The following is a 21462-nucleotide window of genomic DNA, read 5'->3' as shown; positions in this document are numbered from 1 at the left end:
CGGCCCACTTGACATCTCGTATGTGGCCCGCGATGCGAAATGAGTTTGACACCCCTGATTTAGATGATTTGTCTAGAACTGTCAACCGATTTTAGTATAGAACCACGTGAACATGTTTGCATGTGTGAAAGGAAAATATCCAGATTATTTCAAATGAATTTGTTTTAGTTCTTCTGTCCTAATTGCTCCAGTGGAAGTAAACACCCGCGTCACTCACAATCAACATTCATTTTTCAAATAGAGAAATGCCTTGGTATTATTTCTATACTGGTATTGAGGTTCTTGACACAGGCAAGGGTTTTAACGTCAAAATGTTGGTATCCTGACAACATGAGTTGGCAAAGTTGACTTTTTTGTATACACCAAGATGAATAAAGATACAAATCTCATGATATGACCCTTGGCAAAATTAGAAGTATTTGCACACTGTCCTCAAATGCTGCTGGTGTCCCAATTTCATTTAGCGTTGGCTGTCATTTGACCTGGCCTGAAGCTATCCACAAAAAGGCATTACTTATATTCACCAACGTTGCCGCTAACGTGGACTTGGCAAAGTGAAGCAGAAGCAAATACTAGTCGGAGATGTGAAAACGTAGACGACGGACTAAAAGTATCAGATTGATGCGAGGAAGAAAGGCCTCAGTGAGTGGTCATACAAGTTAATAACACAAATGTCCTGTTTGTGAATGTAATGGCGCGTCCGTGCGCATGGCGTGGAAAATGGCGGTCTCTGCCCACATCACATGCATTGCCAACCACAACCCCTTCAAGTGGAGAGCTTGCAGTTTACCTGCCAATGTCATGTGCACCAGCGAATCTCTTTCTATTCCTTCAATGACAAGCATGGTATATTTGCACCTATTGCGGCCTAATTTTGATGCAAAAGGGAGATGAAGAGAAGGATTGGCAAAGAAAAGCTACTTCCATTCCACAACAGTGTACATCGGCACAAACACTTCATTACCCCCAAGTGCGCAAAGTTTAGTAACAAAACCTCAAGGAAGAAAACCACCTATGCGCAATTGGGCAGTGCTTTGCGCTACACGTGCTCTCAGAATGAGGTCTTCACCCTTATTGACCCACCGTGACAATATTTTTACCTTTCTTTCATTTGACCTTTTTACTCTCAGAATATGTTATTGTTGAATTCCCAGTATTCTTTTCGGAACAACAAAAAAATAAAACAGCAAATGAATAGTTAAAATCTCATCCCGCCACAAAGGACAACATGAAATTACAGCAATACAATTTAATTTACTATGGCTTTTTCTAAATAAGCTTAATACCCTCGTCAAGTCTGGCTGGCCTGAAATGCTTCAAGATAAAGGTTGTCATTAGTCACCCGCTTCACTGTCTAACTGTCCACATGAGACTGGGCCAGCCTCTATTCTGCGACTAATTGGTTTTGTGAAGTCCCACATAATGCAGGTGAAAAGAGTGGTTGTTCAAAAAAGCAATGGACCAATGATAAAACATTCAAAGGTGGTATTGCGATGAATTAGCCCAGGGGTGGGCAAACTTTTTGACTCGCGGGCCTCATTGGGTTCTAAAATTTGACAGAGGGGCCGGGCCAGGAGCATTTGGAGGGAGTGTTTGGGCCGGAAATACTCTGAACAAGTTATGTCCATAATTTATAAAATCACTTCAAATGACTTCGACTGAGCGTATTTTACAAAGATTCCACAGCATATAGCTATAGTTTACGTTTTAAGACTTGCCCTGAATTTTCATGAAGTCTTGTTTTCGAGTTGATGACGATCACCATGTGACGTCACGTTTGGACCGCCCCTGACCGAGAAAGCGACATACAATGCATTTTGGGTACTTTGTTTGGTCTGAAAACTTCGTGTTGATCCGTGTTGATGGTGAAATTAGAAGGAAAACACATAAATAACGCCATGGTGAATCGTGTGTTGCACCAAGACAACTATTTGATATTCGCTGACACAAATTCCCAGCTGACAAATCAGCCCATTTCCAACGGAGCTTGGGCGCAATCTTCTGCATTTTCTGGGTGCTACATTGCTGTCATTGACGGCTCGAATTGATATGGGAGGACTCCTGGAATCAATTGCAAACATTTATGCTTTCCTCTTCAGAACTATTTGAATCATATTCATAACTGGATGAGTAACAAGAAAACATCTTCTCCGAATCTGAAGCCATTGTTTTGATTCTCGATCAAAGGCAAGACGTCTTGGTGTGACATCACGAACAGGGGGTGGGACCTTCTGAAACTGACCATTTCCGGATTCATTTTGAAGTCATTTTTATTGGTGTTTTTCATTTAACTAAAAATATCAGCTTGCCTGATTTGGGTATTTTAGATGCTATAAAACGTTTTTCTGATGTCAGTGGGAAACAAAAAAATGGTGCCGGTTGTCCTTTAAATGTAGTGTGTACAAACCTATAGCACATACCCATAGGACAGTAAGAACCCTACGACCCAATTTATTAACTGTCTTTCAAATGTGAACAATATCCCTGATCAGTTAATACATTTGTCTCAAGGAATATGGCATTTACATACTATTTCGCAGATACTTGGAGGAGGAAATGGAAAGAGATTAAAATAACATATGCACTGTGATTTATCAAGATTGCGTCTGTTTTTAATAAGTTTCCATCGAAGGGGCAAAGTTAAATAAATCAACATTTATTGAAAAATGGAATCACTTTCAACATTCAAAACATATTATTACACAACGAAATATTCAAGCTCAATAATACCTACTTGTGTTAAATTCCGCCAAATCATAGATGGTTTGTCCTGACCGCGCGCTCAACAAACTCCTCAATGACGCCCTCGCCTTCACGCGCAAACAATACACGTGTACCGTCGCCGAGCACACAAACATAGACTACCTGCAGTTGAAATTTGCATACTCGGCACGGCAACCAATCAGAAGCCTGCTTCTTTCTTCCGGACTTTCGCAAGCGTTATAAAGTCGTGCAATTGCATGTCATTTTCCAAAATAGATGCACAGTACCTCAACCCAGAAGAAAGATTCAAAAGAAGCTAACAACATATGTGATGCTACAAAACGTAAATTTACATTAAACTGTGACTGTAAAGTGTACGTGAGACTTATGAAAGGGGCTTAGTGGCTCGTAGGAAGCAATGCAAACGTTGCATCGTGCACCGCAATGACAATCGACTACTGCAGCAAAATCTACAGCCATGCACATTTACCGTAAATTAAGCAAGGTAGCATTTGTAGTAGGTGCATTCTTGATTTAAAAAAAACGTTATACTTTGTTACAATGTTTTTTAATGTGATTAAATGTCTCATTGTGCTTCAGGCAACTTTTCAGTTATCTGCCCTGTTATTCGCTAACTTTTTGTCATGAGTTTTAGACACTGAACTATAATTTGGGCAAGTTCGGCGGGCCGGATTAAAAAGCCTAACGGGCCGTATGTGGCCCGCGGGCCGTAGTTTGCCCATGACTGAATTAGCCTGTTAGTATTGCCCTTTATAATTTCTGACATTCTTGGATTAGATTGGATTAGATTAGATGAGATTGGATTAGATTAGATTATTTTAGATTAGATTATTTTAGATTAGATTAGATGACCCTTTATTTGTCTCACAGTGGGGAAATTTACATTTCACAGCAGCAAAAGTAAAATACAGGATCTGTATGCCACTCTAGTGGCGCCATCTTGAAGTCCAAACAAAAAATGTGATACAACACAAAAGTGTCTTCAATCTTAAACACTTCCTGCACCCTCTTTGTTGCATGAAACATTTCTCGATGAAAGAGGAGAGGAACAAAGCGTCCTTTTCACCCGTGGATCAGGGTTGTCAAGGTGGAACTGCTACAAGCTAAATTTTGAAAGCAAACACGATGCTGTCCATTGACGAAAGAGATCGTCCCACATCTCCTGTCCCACGTAAATCCGATTCAATTCCAAGCCGCAAAAGTTCCACATACACCCCTTGCTTCTCATCGCGCGCTTCTTGAAGCAATGGGTCCATCCAGCCACAATCTGTCCAACAGCACCAACTTTTCTGATGAAAAAAAACGGTGCTGTGAAGATGTTGCTCATTCCAGGCGCAAAAAATCACCATTGCCCCAGAGCTGTCCATCAATGACAGTCAAATGGCACAGACGTTCAAAAACAGTGTTGGCATATCCATGCTGCCGGGAAGGCGCAACTGTTCAGCACAGTCTCCTCCTTGATGAATGTCTCCATGACACACAGCAACACAAAGTAACAAAAGAAAACACAAGGACAACACAAAAACAACAAAAAAAGCAAGGCTCGTGCGAGATATAGCCGACGGCTGCTGAACTTCATGTTCATTTTATTCAAGTTGCTCAGCTATTTCAAGTTCATCATGTGTCAGATAGTTCACTGTCGCTGAAGTTTTTTGTACTATGATACGCATAATCATACATTAGTTACTTGCGGTGATGTGGTCTATAAAAGATGCAGCCCTGCGTATTTGCTGACATTGCAGTTTGCTGGAATGAGAATGCAGATATTATTCATATTCTATTTATTGCATGTTTCACTACTTGCAGTTTTCCTAAACCGTTGTGTCATCCCCGGAATGAACACAAATGATTATTATTAAATAAAAATGTTACATTTAATCAAAACTCTACGTTAGATCAAGGGTCGGCAACTTTCTTGGCTTGGGGGGCCATGCACATTGATTTCTAAAATTTGACCAGCGAGTGGGGGCAGCACAAGATATGGTAAAACGATGTGGCTATTTTGGATCCAATAATAGCGGTGCAGACACATTTCATCTGTTGTATCACGCAGAAGTTGCTTGAGTTGACGATAATCCGGGCTTTCAAATTACTTTCAGACCTTCCATTGTTATGAATCAATTATTCATGTCATATAGCAGGGGTGGGCAAACTTTTTGACTTGCGGGCCACAATGGGTTCTAAAATTTGACAGAGGGGCCGGCCGGGCCAGGAGCATTTGGAGGGAGTGTTTGGGCCGGATATACTAAAGCAGGGGTGCTCATTACGTCGATCGCGATCTACTGGTCGATCGCGGAGGTAGTAGTGGTCGATCGCAGCGTGACAGTAAAAAAAACATTTGTCAGCCTATCAAACGTCCCGTCACTTGATTGACATAGAGGGCAACCATTAAGATAACTGAATTTTTACCTTTAGGTCGTCGTGCATGCGTAAACAACGGCGGTAAACGCAGCAAAATTTACAAGCTAGTCAGCGAATTACCTCAGATTTTAAGCCCTTGCTAAAACATGGTGATCAAAATGAGTGAGAAAGCGGGACCAAGTAAGGGGGCAAAACATATTACTTTCATACGGAATGGGAAAATGTGGAGCGCCATTTTCGGACTGTTCATGGAAAATACGACATTGACTTCACGCCGAAAAGCCAGCTGAGAAAGAGAACGGTGGACGAACTAAAATCCCAGTTGCCCAGCAGTCATTTTTCACTCAACATACTTCAAAAGCGAAAGCCGCCACCGAAGCATCGTTGCGGGTGAGTCACGCCATCGTTAAAAACAATAAGTCCTTCCAAGATGGAGAGATGGTAAAAGAAGCATTCGTTGAAGCAGCTGACTCCTTGTTCAGAGACATGGACAGTTCTGTAACTTACTCACACAGGAAAAGTACCCCAACTTGAGGAAATGTGCTACCTCCTTGACTGCATTATTCGGCTCCACTTATTTATGTGAGTCAGCCTTTTCCTACATGAATGATGAACATTTGGAAATGTGCTTGAGGCTGGCTGTTAGCAGCTACTGTCCGGACTATGTATCCCTGGCTGATTCAATTCAGTGCAAGTCATCAAAGTAAACTCAGGTAATTACAAAAAATGTAAATAGTTATTTATTATGTTATGTATAAGTAGTTATTATGTGTGTTGTGCAATATTGGCTTATTCAGTTATGCAAGGTACATCAACATACATTGTACATACAAAGAATCCTTAAAACATTTGAAAATACAGTAAAGTCTCGTTATATCGATATTCAAGGGAGTCCGAAAAAATATCGATATAACCGGGACTATCGATATATCCGACCCTGTTTGCATGTAATTTTCTCCGCGCGTGCACAGAAATAGTATCGATATAACCGGGACTATCGATATATCCGATATCGATATAACGAGACTTTACTGTAATTATGTTTTGCATTTTTGTCGTGGGTATTTTGACTTGTTAGTTTTTGACTTGTTAGTTTTTGTAAGTAGCTCGTATGCTGAAAAAGTGTGAGCACCCCTGTACTAAAGCATTAAAGGACAACCGACGTGTTTATGGACATATGGACACAATGGACAATTATGGACAAGTTGTGTCCATAATTTGTCAAATCACTTCAAATGACTTTTACTGAGTGTATTTTACAAATATTCCACGGCATGTAGCTAATTTTACGTTTTAAGACTCGCGCTGAATATTCCGGAAGTCTTGTTTTTGAGTTGGCGACGTCACTGAAGGTATTTTGCGGTACTTTGTTTGGTCTGAAAACTTCGTGTTGATTCATGTTTATGGCGAAATTAGAAGGAAAACACATAAATAACGCGATGGTGAATTTTTGTGTGTTGTGACAAAAATGTTGAGCCATTTCCACACGGAGCTTTGTCACCATCTTGTGCCTTTTTTTGGGTGTGACATCCCCCCCCCCATGCCTCAAAATTACACGGAATAAATTCTTTAATCGATTGCAAACATGTATGCTTTCCTCTTCAGAACTAATTGAATCATATTCATAACTGGATGAGTAACAAAAAAGCATCTTCTCCGAATCTGAAGCCAATTTTTTGATTCTCGAGCAAGGCAAGACGTATTGGCGTGACACCACGAACAAGGGGGCGAGACCTTCTGAAACTGGCCACTTCCGGTTTCGATTTTTTTGCAGTTACAGCACACTTTAAGTCATTTTTATTGGTGTTTTGCATTTGACTAAAAATATCATACTGTGTGTTTTGGGTATTTTAGATGCTATAAAACATTTTTCTGATGTCAGTTAGGAAACAAAAAAGTACGGAGCCCCTAAGGGGACATCGAAGAAAAAAAAAACTTTGCGAGATCTCTCAATACTTTGCATTCCCTCGCAATACTTTGCATTCTCTCGCAAAGAATGCGAGATCTCGCAATCTTTTTTTTTAATGCGCGTTTATGTACTTCCGGGTCAGCTTGGCTCAGGTAGATGCTCGTGCACGCTGCTGATTGAGAGAAGACAACAACTCGGCGCATCATGGAAGAAGACTTGGAACACTTCTTGGAGTTAAGAAATGTCCCTCACGTGGACATTACACGTATGAAAAGCGACAAGGTGGGCATACAGCTACACAGTCTGGTGTAATAAGCAAAACAAGAGCAAATTACATTTTTTTTCGAAGTGGCATTGGTAGTAGAAGGTCAATAAAGTGAAAGTGAAGCTAACATTTCTATCTACTCTACCCGTACTGTTAATTGTATTTTAATAATGAGGTTATTGACACAATTTAAAATCGATATTACAGTTAGTAAATGTGCTGCCGCTACCTACTGTACTATTCTTGTGTAATATTGAATACAAATAACGATGACTATATTTTCGCATCACTCATGTGAATATGTTAAATTTATTAAAAGTTATAGATAAATAAATAAACATGTCAAGTATTTATTCTCACAATTTATCTTTGCAGGTTGACATGGCAGTAATTGCTATGACGACTGAGGAGCAAATGGGCAAATATATCACTTCTTATGGTGATCGAATAGCTGTCCTTTGCTTTTGTCATCAGAAAATGAACTGCTCCTCCAAAAATTAAGAGGCAAAATAACATCAAGGAAAAAAAGGTGTACTGGGTGAGACTTTGGGAGTACTCCAAAACCATGTTGATGGGATGGCAAGACATAAAAATGTTTCTGCAGAAAAGACTCAAAGGAAGATAGAAATTGTTTGGCTCCATTTTTATGGCAACGATGACCATCAAGTGAGGACAAGCAAAGGTGGAGGAACAAGGCATGCCATCCTGGAAAAAAACAGCAACTGTCGTTCAGATTTTGGAGCTGGGAAAAGGACTATTTTTCCCAGATGGAAGCTCAACTAAAGGACCTGTTGGAGACTTTACTTTTGAGGTCTGTGATTTCAAAAGAAACCACATTGCTTGAAACAATTGGCAGACTCTATGAAAAAACCAAATTCAAACTGTTAAGATTTTACATTGGCACAAAAGAAAATACTCCAACATCTCATTTGGATGAATGCAGTGAAGCTCATTCATCTGTCACCAACATGGTGGGAGAAAGTGCACAATTGATTGATGGTGGATCTCATGACGCAAACGATGGACACTCGTCTGACAGTGACACGGGAGAACAGGTTTGTACCACTTGGTGATATTTTTATATTGTATTAAAGTAAAACAGCAGTTAAGTAGTTTTGCTCTTTAAAAAAAACTGAAAACCTGTGTCCTAGCTATGAATATGTTTGCTCAAAATTGCATTTCAGGGATACTTCACAACAATCTAATAGTGTTTCTGAAGTAGAATACTAAAATGTATTGTTTGTACAACACCGAATCAAAACATAATGTTTACCATTACATGACTTTCAATTGCTACAGATAATTATTTTGTGAGTTTTCATTATATTTGTTGCAGACAAGGCAAGCAAGGTTCAAAAAGCAAAGACAAATGACTGAGACTGGAACAGCAGAAGTGGCAGGAGAAGCCCAACCGTCTCATTCAACTCCAACAGAAAATAATGACATTGGCAAAGGGCAGGACACCAACACAAATGAACAGGATGCCATTTGGATTGACCTCCCAAATTCCACAGATTTCTCTGATGGTTGCTGAGAAATCATTGACCGGGACAGACCAGTTCCCGATGCCCAGCCTCAAACGGAGCTGGGGTGCATCTCTCATGAGGTCTGTGAAGAAGAAGATACCGTGGTATGGGATCCAGATGACAGCCTTGGAAGAGATCAGGATGAGAATATATAGGATTTTTTTATATAATAATTGACATAGAAAATGGAATGAATGACCATTCATTCCATGAAACCATGAAATAACCATGAAATCCATTGCAGACACAAATGGAAAATACAACTGTAGACTGCCCTACGCAAGGTTGACCATGACAGATGTTTGACATCTCAAAGTACACATCATTAAATGCTTCTTAACTCTCTTGTCTGCACACACACAAGTTTAGGAGCATTTCATTATTTGTACTTTGAGATGTAAAACATCTGTCAGGGTCAACCTTGCGTAGGGCAGTCTAAAGTTGTATTTTCCATTTGTGCCTACAATTTATTTCATGGTTATTATCCATTCATTCCATTTTCTACATCACTTATTCTCCTAATGGTTTCGGGTATGGCACAATTTTCAATTTGACCCAAAGGTTTGAAGTTGATACGTCATGTAATATTGCAAATATTTGCACTGTTCAAACAAAAGCAGTTATTTTTCTACTTGATATTGTATTCCATTTATATGTTTGTGATTGCTGTTCATACGAATTTGTCAATGTTAATAAAATGTGTTCCAAATAATTCATGTTTTTTTAAACACAAGACACCACCTGCTGACGAAATTGAAGAGTGACAATTATGTTATCATTTACAGGCAGGTGATTGTGTACTGGGATGCAGGAATACTATTCAGGATCCACATTGGTTAAGTATTTGTGGTTAAAATCAGCAACCAAGACAGTATATTTATTGACACCAAGAATGATTTGACAAATGAACATTTTATATTGATCAAATATGCAGTATGAAGACACACTGGCTTTTGCATAGTTGAACTTGTTCATTGTCAACTGTGGAGAGGAAGTCCCTTGTGCCATAAAGTTCAGGTAAAGAATACATCACGTTGGGCCGACCACTGGGGACATTTATGTTCTTTGAGGGCTTGATGAGATGGCTGTTCCAAACACGGGCAGTATCATCCAACTCATCCTGTTGAGAATAATATCAGAATCAGAATCATCTTTTTTTTGTCAAGTATGTAGTACACACAAGGAAATTGTCTCCTGTAGAACACGCTGCACTAGTCTCATCAAAAAAATGGAGGCACTATACAGTTCTATTTGGGTTACTTTTTAGAGAGTTAATGGCTTGAGGGAAGAAGCTGTTTAAATGCCTGCTGGATTTGGTGCGCATATACAGACAGATTTAGGAGGAGTTGCACAGTCATAGCAGCTCTTATGAGCAATAAATTATAGAATGAGACTGCTTTTCTCTCCCTGCTCCCTCCTTTCTGCCTTACACTCGTCACTCTCTCATCATGTTTACCACTCTGCCCATCCCCACTTTTCCTTCATCTTTGTTTACCTTGAGCATTTCACCTTCACCCTATGTCCCCACACACACAGACCACTATCTTCTTTCCACTAGCCGATTTTTTTACCTTCTTTTGTGTCCCATCAACACCCTCTCAAATACAAAAATACATATTTCATAAATGGAGCTACAGAATATATAATCTCACCTGAATAAGTCCCATGCAACAAAATTGCAGGATGCTTTTGTCCAGAAATCCACCATCAAAGAAACCATTGTCTCTGAGGTATTTGAAGAGTGATAACCAGAATTCCATGCATTGACTGCGAAGAAACCCCCACCAATATTAAATTCTTTGATTGACGATGCTGGCTCCATCCAAGTAACTGTCAAGGGTGCTGCCTGGCGGTATGGGCACCAGGAAATACTGGAAGCCTTTAACATGTCCATTTTCAATCCCAAAATCAGCTCAAACGATTCGAGGACAACCTCCCAAACGGTGCACGACTTCTATGTAGTAACCTTCAATTAACTTCGGGTCACTACTTGTTGTGTAGGCAATGAGCCACATCATTTTTCTTGAAAAGCCATCAATGGCCCCATTGATGCAAATTCCTAACGGTTTCAGTTTGTCATATGAATCCAGATGCCAAATGAAATTCGGCCCCTTTGAGAAGTAGTTTCGTCGTCTCAGACGTCTTGCTTGCCTTAAAGACACACCTTTCGGATCCAACTCTTTGAGGACCAGACAAATGTCCTCTTTCCTGACAAGAAGCCCATTTTCTCTGCCGTGTAGTTGTCCAGAATGCTGCAACTGGTTGTGAATAAAGTCAACCAAGACGACCAGGTCATCGAACGTTTTTCGCCGAAATAGTCCATTTGTGTTCGCCACTCGCTTCAAATGTCTTTCACTTATTAGGAAACCGTGTTTAATCTCAAGAACGGATTTTATATCTTTGTATTTCAAGCCAATTTTAAAGTAAAACTCGATTAAATGAACGAACGGTTGAAGAGGCTCCATGTTTGTTGTTTTCGGTTACACAGCCGATGAACTGGAAGTACATGAACGTGCATTTTTTTTTTTAAAGATTGCGAGATCTCGCATTCTTTGCGAGAGAATGCAAAGTTTTGGGAGAGAATGCAAAGTATTGCGAGGGAATGCAAAGTTTTGCGAGAGAATGCAAAGTACTGCGAGATCTCGCAAAGTTTTCTTTTTTTTTCTTCGATGTCCCCTTAGGGGCTCCGTAAAAAGTGATGTCGGTTGTCCTTTAAATGTAGTGTGTGTAAACTTCATAGCACAGTACACTATAACCCATTTTGGATTGGATTGGATTTGCCTTTATTAGTCTCGCAGTGGATAAATTTACAAATGTCCCTTCGTGGACGAAGGCGGAAGTAGTCGCCGAAACATGTCAGGTATTTGAACACCTACAATACACTGTCTGTAAGTAAGGAATCTGCTTAACATTAGTTATCAAGTAGACAGGATGAGTTTAGTACAACTGATAAATTTACATTTCACAGCAGCAAAGGAATAAAAGGGATGTTTTTTGATTCATTTATTAACAGTCTTTCAAATGTGAAAAATAGCCCTTATCAGTTCATGTATTTGTCTCAAGAAATATGCAAGATATGGCGTTTACATACTATTTTGCCGATACTGGGAGGAGGAAATTGAAATAGATTAAAATAACATAAGCACTGTGATTCATCAAGATTGCGACTGTTTCTAATAAGTTTCAATCGAAAGTGGAAAGTTAAAGAAATCAACATTTATTGAAAAATGGAATCACTTTCAACATTCAAAACATATTATCACACAACGAAATACTCAAGCTCAATAATATCTACTTGTGTTGAATTCCGCAAAATCATGGATGGATTATCCTTACCGCGCGCTCTACAAACTCGCCATGGACACCCTCGCCATCACACGCAAACAGTACACGTATATCGTTGCCATGCATACAGACATAGGATCTGTGATCCTCTAAGGTATAACCCTTATGAGGATAAGTGCATGAGTATAATTATGTATACAGGTAACATTCGACTTACGACCGGAGCGATTTATTACCAAGACCGCCAGACCCTATTTTTTAAATTTTAATTCTACGCCTGGCATCGCAACGCGCTAGCCGCCCGGCAACTCATACCACAATTTTGGCCAGCCAGCCAGCATCTCACTCTCGCACAGCAATCGACCATGTGATGGCATCGGAGGGGGGAGTGTCCGACGCCGGCAAGGGCACGGCCAGGTCGAAAGCCGAGGCGGGTGAGCGTCGGCGCTCGGCAGCGCGGGACCTCCGCAACGAGAACGGGGGGAGCCGCTGCCTCTTTGAGACAGTTCTGTTTCGGGGCGAGGTGGCGGGCCTGGCGCGTCTGCGCCACTGACGGCCACGGGTTGGGCCGCATGGAGAGCGGGGTAAGGCCGGGGAGAGGGCAACCGGTATACACCGGCGACCCAAACCCACGCCCACCCGAATCAGGTCCTTTGCAAGTTATTTAGCACCGAGTCTCTATTCAACATTTTGAATGGATTTTGACTTGCGACCATTTTGACTTACGACCGTTTGGTCGGAACGGAACCCGGTCGTAAATCGGATGTTACCTGTATATCTATCATTACGTTATTTTGTTGATGTCATCTTTTCTGCATATGCATGAAGAGTACAGGCTTTGACACTTATATGCTCAAACAAGCAAACACACAAGTTGACACTGTTCTTAAGTGCACAAAAGCAGAAAAATATTAAGAGGAAAAAAGGAAGAGAAAATGAGTTCATGAGCATATAATAGCAGTTAATGTGTGGCGGGGCGAGGCCAGCTTTGTTCGCCAAAGTGTCAAGCTCTTAATAGAATCTGATAGGTGCCTGTCTCCGCAGGCCTGTTTTCGGGTGGTGTGTGTATGTGTGTGTGTGTGTGTGTGTGTGTTGTGGGGGTTGCCACTCCTAATACAGCTAGTCACTCTGCCCCGTTGCCATTCCTTGTATTACTGTCATTCTGTGAAGGAACAATACATCAATTATTGGCCGTGTAATTCTCGTCAAGGCTGTTTGATAAAGTGTCAGTTCTTTCGGGCCACATAGTATCTCCCAAAAAATGGGGAAGCGAGGAAAAGGCAGCATGTGGCAGCAGATCTGTGGCACCGATAAGCCCAATAAGCACTTTAGAAGTATTTTAGCTGAACCCACACAACGCAGAAATAGATAAATAAATAATTAAAGTGGAAAAAGCGGAACATCAACTGCCAGAGAAGTGATATAGACTTTAAGAAATCATTTGGGAGGGGGAAAGATAAAAGATTATCCCTCTTTTCTGCAAACATATTGCCTCCTCAGCCTTTGCTGAAGCCAATTCGCTTACTCAAGCATTCATGCAGACATAGTATGAATGTTTCTCCATGTGTCTGTGTGCGTGTGGGTGTGCGTGTGTGTGTGTTTGTGATTGTGTGTATCCTACACAATTTGTAAACTTCAGACACAGTTTATTAATGTATGTGTGTGTGTGTATACATGTACAGTATATTAATTGAGTAACACTCATCGTGCCTGGAGCTATTGCATCTGTTACCAGGCCCTAGAGCAGGAGTTGGGATGGGAACCTATGGCTCGCTAACCATATATGGCTCTTTTGATGATTTCATCTGGCTCGCCGATAAAACTAAATACATATTCTACATGATTCTGATTCCGATTCTCGCTTTTTTACTGTTCATTTCCTGTTTGGGCAGCAGTTGGCGGAATGCGCAATTTTGATCGGATGATACTGACCAAAGTGCCGTTCATGTTGAAACAGATAAACGCCCCCTTTTAAAAAAGATGATGAGTATCGTACACTTCAGGTTGAATGGACGGAAGGATTCGCCTTTGTGGAGAGAAAAAGTTGTGCTGTGGTTCTAATTTGCAATGAAACATTACCATCGATGAAACAGTCGAATGTCAGTGGCACTTTGACAAGCCCCATGCTAATGTTAGCATCAATATACTTCTGCGACAGACAGCAGAAAGCAAGCGTGCAAGCTAATGAGCAGTGTGCAGGATAGCTAGCAGTAACTTTGCATATGGACCCGGCAAGTAGACTTCATTCTGATCGTTTGGCTGCATTCTTTCTAATCATAAGGAACGGAAAACCATTCATACTAATGGTGAGTATTATCACAAAGTTATTTTAAATAACATATCCTGACATTTTGTTGAAATCACGTGCGTACGTGTTTGCGTGCGTGTTTGTGTGTATGTGTGTGTCATGATCTGGTTGGCGACCAACGGGGGGCGCTGTCGGCCCCGCCTGCACCTGCACAGGTGCTGGTCGTCCTGATCAGATTGGCGACCAACGGGTAGCGACGTCAGCCCTGCCGCAGCCTCGCAGGTGCTGGTCGTTATAATCACTGTCACTTAAAAGGACACCCGGCACGACCATCCGTTGTCGGTTCATTGTTTGCTGCTTGTTTGCTTGTATGTGTTTGTTTAACCTTGGTGGACTTTTACTTTTGGTCTTCTTTTGCTACTTTGTATTTTTTCCATTCAGATGATTTTGATGTTTTACATTTTGTTCCTGCTGACTTTATTTTAATACAATTTGTCAAACAACCTCCTGCTCCCTCCTGCCTACTTTTTGGGATCCGCACCCGCCATCACCACCTTGCAAACCGTGACAATCTGAATGGACAGTGTGGCTCTTACTGAAAAACATTTTGCCAGTGGAGCTCTTGGAGGACGGGGGTGATGTGGTAAAAATGTGGGGGGGGGGGGTTTCTAGTGATGATCCGGGCTCTGTATGTAGGTTGTTGAGAAATCTGTCAGGGACATCAAGGAGAAGTGAATAATCAATATGGGAGGTGACGAGACTGTGGACAATGTTAGCAGTGGAGTGAGGGCGGATAGACGGACAGAAACGATTGATATTGCGTAGGTGGAAATATGCAGACCGAGTTATGTTATTTATATGGGAGTTGAAGGTTAGTGAGCTATCAAAGATGACACCCAGGCTCTTGACCTGAAGGTAGGGGAACACTGTTGAGCTGTCAATAGTGAGGGAGAAACTGGTGGCTTTGTTTTAGGTGGTTATGGTACAGACGACAAGAAGTTCCGTTTTTTTTCACTGTTAAGTTTGAGGAAGTTATGAGTAATCCGTGATTTCATTTCTGAGAGGCAGAGAGAAAGGGAAGAAAGTGGAAGAGAGGCGTTGGGTTTGCTGGAGAGGAAGAGCGGGATGCCATCCTCAAAGCAATGAAAGTATATATCAAATTTATAGATGAATATGGAGAGAACATTGAAGATCGAGGACGACCAAATGCTTCAAATTCACTACGCCATGGGTTATTTGAAAAGGACCCCCGTGCACTTGTATACTGTATGTATAGTGCTTTTATACACTTGCGGTGTAAAAATTAATTCAGATTAATCAACAACAAATCACGAAATTAATTTTCATCACATTTTTGTTTATTATAGCTCAGATTACTTTCTTTCTTCCACTTGAAGATATGTCACGCGCGTTCTCCAAAGATTTTCCAGGAAAAAAATGACGCATCACATCACAGATTTCACCTGGTATCTCAAGTTTTTTGAAGGTGCTTCCTTCCGGCACTTTACGAACACAAGGTGTGTGTAAAGTGCTGTGGAGGGTAACCCTGACATTTATCATTCATTATTCATCAAGTTGTCCCATTATTTATCAACTTGTCCCTCTGCCATGGTTGAAAAAACTGTTGGATTCTCCTGAATATGCATTATTCACCCCAAAAGCCGAACCATGCCAGTCTCATGACCGACAGAGACTAATAGCCGCCTTTTCAAGCCACATGCATGTGCACACAGAGAACAGTAAAGAATCCTGCAGAGGATGTTTTTCATCATGTGCCCATCTGTGGCATTATTTGCAGGGTCATCAGAAAAATACAAAGGGAGTGCATGGGTGTAGGTTGGGGGTGCTTCGGATTACCATAGTGAGGAATAGAAAAGGTCAGGCTTAGTTCGGTGATAACGAATGGTTACTAATTACAGATAGCTACCACCACCACTTGTTCATCTGGGCCTTCCTTGCCTTAAAACAGGGGTCACCAACCTTTTTGAAACCAAGAGCTACTTCTTGGGAATTATTAATGCGAAGGGCTACCAGTTTGATACAACTTAAATAAATTACCAGAAATAGCCAATTTGCTCAATTTACCTTCAAATGTATGTTATTATTAATAATTAGTGATATTTGTCTATGTGAAGAAACTGATCACGTTAAATGATTTCTCACAATAAATATATAAAGAGATTAAAATCAATATGCAACACTTTATTTTATATTTTCTTTAAGCGAAACTTTTTCAAATGATCACTTTTGTAGGAAAAGAAAAAGTCTCATTTTAACTAACCACTTACATTTTTTGACAAATCATGCACTACTTTGGGAAGGACGCCACTGGCATGCAAAGTCCTAGCACTTTGGATGAAAACATCATATCCAGTGTTTCTATGAATCAATTAAAACAAGAAGTAAAAAATTAACAGTCAGATTTTTAAATAATTTATATCACACTTTGAACTGGACACCAAATCTGTTATCTGTTTCTTTGTCAGTTAGTGGGAAGCCTGGCATTGCATGCTTTTCACCAGTGTGTTGTACTCTGGTGTGTAACTTGACACTGCAACTCTGAGTGAGTCTTGTAGATGTGCATCAGTGAGCCGTGTTCTGTGTTTGTTCTTGATGAAATTCATGTCAGAAAAGGCTGATTCACAAAGATAAGTTGAACCAAACAGGCTTGCACCCTTCATAGCTGCTGTGCATACACCACTGTACTTTTCTGTGTCAATAAAGCACCAAAAAGTTGGTGCAGTCTGATGGGCTTTGAGGGGGAGGTCATTTTGCACTGTTACAATTTCCATCTCTAGCTGTTCAGCATCCAGGCTGAACATTGCACTTAACTGTTCAGCAATACATGATATGTCCACGTTCATGAAAGGATTAGAAATGAACGACACACATGGCTCAAGCTGATCGAGGTCACAAAACCTGTTCTCAAACTCTTGCCCAACTCTGTTTATGACCTGAGAGTACTTTTCTGCAACCTTGTCAAAGGCCTCAGATGCAGAAGCATTGTCTTTCAGCATCATCTGCACAGAGGGAAAGTGCAGCGCCTTTTTTCTCTGTAAGTGCACAGAGAAAATGTTTATCTTAGCTTTAAATGCATTTAAAGCACTAATCATATCAGTAATGGTTTTACCTTTGCCTTGCAGCTCACAGTTCAAACTGTTCAGTTTCCCAGTAATGTCTGTCAAAAATGCAAGATCAAGTGTCCACTCAGTGTCCTCCAGCAGCGAGGTGTCCTCACCTCTGGAGTGCATGAACTCTTTGATTTCACCCAAAAGTGACAAAAAACGAAGCAAAATCCGTCCCCTGCTGAGCCATCGTATTTCTGTGTGTAGTAGCGGGTCACCATATTCAGCTGACAGCTCCTCCACAAGTTCCTTGAATGTTCTGTGCTGTTTAGCTTTGGAGCGGATGCTGTTAATGATCTTTACGACGGGAGTCAGTACGTGCTCAAAGCCGATCACTTTTGCACACAAGGCCTGCTGGTGAATAATGCAGTGGTAATGCAGAAAGTTTGGGAAGTTTGAGTCACCTTTACAGAGAGCGATGAATCCTGTGTGTCGGCCGACCATAGCAGGAGCCCCATCTGTAGTCATTGATACTAGCTTTTCCAGCGGCACCTTTTTCTCCACCAAAAACTCCTTGACAGCGTTATAGATGTCAACTCCCCTCGTAGTTGTCTTCAGGGGTAGTATTGTCAGAAGTTCTTCTTTGGTGGAGAAATCATCAAACACCATCCGGATGAAGACCATCAGCTGCGCCGTACTGCTACTGTCCACCGACTCGTCACATTGAATGCTAAACCACCTGCATCTCGCCAGATCCCGGTCGAGCTTGTCTGCCAAGTTCCCAGACATCGCCGAAACTCTTCTTACCATTGTAGTTGCGCCGAGTTGAACATCGGAGAGAGTGGAGAGTATCGGTTCCATACTTCTCGTCTTTAAGTATAGTTTTAGCAATTAACATCATTGCTTCCTTGACAACCTCCCCATCTGAAAAAGCTTTCTTTTTCTTTCTCAAGAATTCCGTAGCTCTAAACGAGGCTTCTGTTGCTTTTTGGGAGTTTTTAATCGGTCTCGTAAAAAAAGACTGCTGTTTGCGCAACACTGCTTTTAACTCACGGGATTTTTCCGCTCGTAGTGCGCTGCCCGGTGGGTAGTTAGCATGGTAGCTTTTGTGACACGTTGTAAAATGTCTCTCCACATTGTGCCGCTTTGCCATCGCCACACGCAAATAACACACACGCAGGATCCTTTCACCGTGGTAAAAAAAAAAACTCTACCTCCCAGTCATCGTGAAAATGATACGTTTTCTTTCTTTTTTCAGCCATTTTTGGGGTTAACTCCTCTCGTTCTCGCTGCCCCCGCTAGCTCTCCACAAACTCCGCGGTTTACGCATGGCCACATTACTGACCTTTCAACTATTCTAGGTCAAAGTTGATTTATATTCAACACTTTTCAAGGCATTTTTTATATTGTTGCCTGTCGGTAGTCAAAGCGCGAAAGCGTATGGTTGGAAGAAAAAAAAAACAAAAAAAACATGGTGTATTATTTATTACCGTTGTTCAGTGGCATTATTTGAGCTATTTTTAGAACAGGCCTGCGGGCGACTCATGTGGTCCTTAGGGGCGACCTGGTGCCCACGGGCACCGCGTTGGTGACCCCTGCCTTAAAACATTGTCAGCAATCCACACCAGTGAGATATTAAAATAATCTCATCTGTCATCCTCTCTCTTAACCGTACGCATACACACATGCTCAGCAAGGCCAGGCGACATGGCCTGAAAAGACATACGACCTGACAGGATCCTGCAAAAACTTGATACTATCACAGATGTCAGCAGATGGTGAGGTGCTGATGTTACCATGAGCGAATCGAGTCAACAGAATTACATTTTTAAAGAAGGCGTCTGTGTAAGCTCTCAGTCGTACAGGAGTGGTCCATCGATGAGAAGGTTTCTTCAGCCGTCATCTGTACAAAAGTGAAGGTTTCGGACGTTTCGCCTCCTATCCAAGAGGCTTCGTCAGCGAACTAAAGTCTGACTGGTCGTATCGGCCCCATTTATATATCCCTAATGTCCAGACCTGGTGGCGCCGGACACAGCTATGATAGGTCCCTACTCTCAGGTTGGGGGGGGCGCGGGACCCCCCCCTTTGGCCCCACTGATTGTTCCTACATTCCTGACTAACGATTGGCCTATTACCCCCAATCCCCCCGGTATCACCTCATCAGCATAACGACCCTCATCAGCATTGCGAAAGTTGCCTAACCTGTTTTGCCTGAGCAGGCTATTGTATGAACGATCCAAATTGAACCTCACACCACCAGACCGGTTTAATGAAGGATTTTGTTGTTTTATAAGAATCGCCTCTTTTACCCCCCTTTCAAACCATCTATGTTCTTTCGCTAAGATTTTAACCTCATTGTCGTCAAATGAGTGGTTGCTAGCTTTTAGGTGCAAATGTACTGCCGATTGAGGCCCACTAGTATTATCCCTGCGATGTTGATAAAGTCTTTTTTTGAGAATTTGTTGAGTCTCCCCAATGTACTGCTCTTTACAATTTTCATTCTTACAATGTATGGAATAAACTACATTACTTTGTTTTTCATTTGGTAGCCTATCTTTTGGATGCACTAATTTTTGCCTTAACGTGTTTATCGGTTTGAAATAAGTAGGAATTTTATGTTGCCAAAGGACTCTTTGTAATTTTTCAGAAACTCCTGCAATGTACGGTACTGCTACTCCTCTCCTTTTAGAATCTTGAGAATTATTGGTTTCGTTCGCTATTCTTACTTTCTGACATTTGTTGAATGACCACTGAGGGTACCCACAGTTAGTGAGTGCTCTCCTGATATGTTTTGACTCCTTTTCTCTACCTTCAGTGCTAGTTGGTATTAGTTTAGCCCTATGCTGGAGGGTTCTGATAACTCCTAGTTTATGTTGTAAAGGGTGGTTAGAGTCAAAAAGTAAGTATTGGTCAGTGTGCGTAGCCTTCCTAAAGACTTCTGTTTTTAGCGCTCTGTCCTCTTTTATAATTACTTTACAATCCAAGAAGGCTAGTTGGTTCTCTTGAATGTCCTCACGAGTAAATTTAATGTTGAAGTCTACGGAGTTGAGATGATCTGTGAAGGATTGAATTTCTTGTTTCTTAATTATGACAAAAGTATCGTCCACATATCTAAACCAGTGTCTAGGTTTTGTCCCTGGGAAGGATGTGAGGGCCTGTTTCTCCATCTCTTCCATGTAAAGATTAGCCACTATGGGTGAAACTGGTGAGCCCATAGCACAACCATGGATTTGTTTATAAAATTTTTCCCGAAATTGAAAATACGTAGTATTAAGGCAGATTTCTAATAATTGGCAGATGTGATCCGGTTTAAGTTTGGTTCTTTCATGCAGAGAAACATCCGCCAGCAGCCTCGTCCTCACCACTGAGACTGCTGCTGGGGTTGGGACAGATGTAAAGAGAGAAGTCACATCGTATGATGCCAAAGTTTCCTCAGGTTCCAATATGAGGTCTTTGATCCTCTCTACAAACCCTGTGGTGTTCTCTACGTGGTATTCTGTGTTACCCACCAACGGAGCTAAAATAGTTTTTAAATATTTGGCTACATTGTATGTAGAGGAGTCAATGCTACAAACAATGGGTCGGAGGGGGAACCCTTCTTTATGTATTTTTGGCAGGCCATAGATACATGGCGTGGCCTCTCCCGGGTATAATCTAAAATACATCTGTTTGTCTATATGTTTTCCTTTCTCTAGCTTTTGGAGACAGTCAATCATTTCTTTCTTGTATCTATTGGAAGGGTCCCTTTTTAGTTGCTCATACGTGTTAGAATCACTGATTAACCTATTTATTTTGTCTTCATAATCCAATGTGTTGAGCAGCACTGTGCATCTGCCCTTGTCTGCTGGCAAAATAGTAATATTTTTGTCTTTTTGTAGAGTAGTTAACGCCTTTCTCTCTTCTAATGTTATGTTGGACGGAGGAAGTTTGGCACTACTGAGAAGAGCTGATATTTTAATGCGTAGATCATCTGCCTCTGCATACGAAAGTTTGTTATTTTTAATAGCCGATTCAGTAGCTGTGATATAATCTATTGTAGGTATAGTTTTAGGAGTCACTGAGAAATTTAAACCTTTGGT

The 21462-nt window shown here is 41.2% G+C and overlaps 1 protein-coding gene and 1 pseudogene across 1 annotated transcript in view; one reads left to right on the top strand and one right to left on the bottom strand.

The window, feature by feature from the left end:
- The window catches only part of zfpm1 (zinc finger protein, FOG family member 1), a 161686-nt gene that overhangs the window by 34849 nt on the left and 105375 nt on the right, over positions 1-21462 (top strand). The gene's annotated exons all lie outside the window — the stretch shown is intronic.
- Positions 9708-18172, bottom strand: LOC148898382 (uncharacterized; annotated as a pseudogene).

This window comes from Hippocampus bargibanti, linkage group LG05 (assembly GCF_051943395.1).
Source record: "Hippocampus bargibanti isolate YZ-2025 linkage group LG05, ASM5194339v1, whole genome shotgun sequence".
Taxonomy (NCBI): Eukaryota; Metazoa; Chordata; class Actinopteri; order Syngnathiformes; family Syngnathidae; genus Hippocampus; species Hippocampus bargibanti.
The sequence above is the reverse complement of the archived record's forward strand: the minus strand, read 5'-3'. Positions and strand labels throughout refer to the sequence as shown.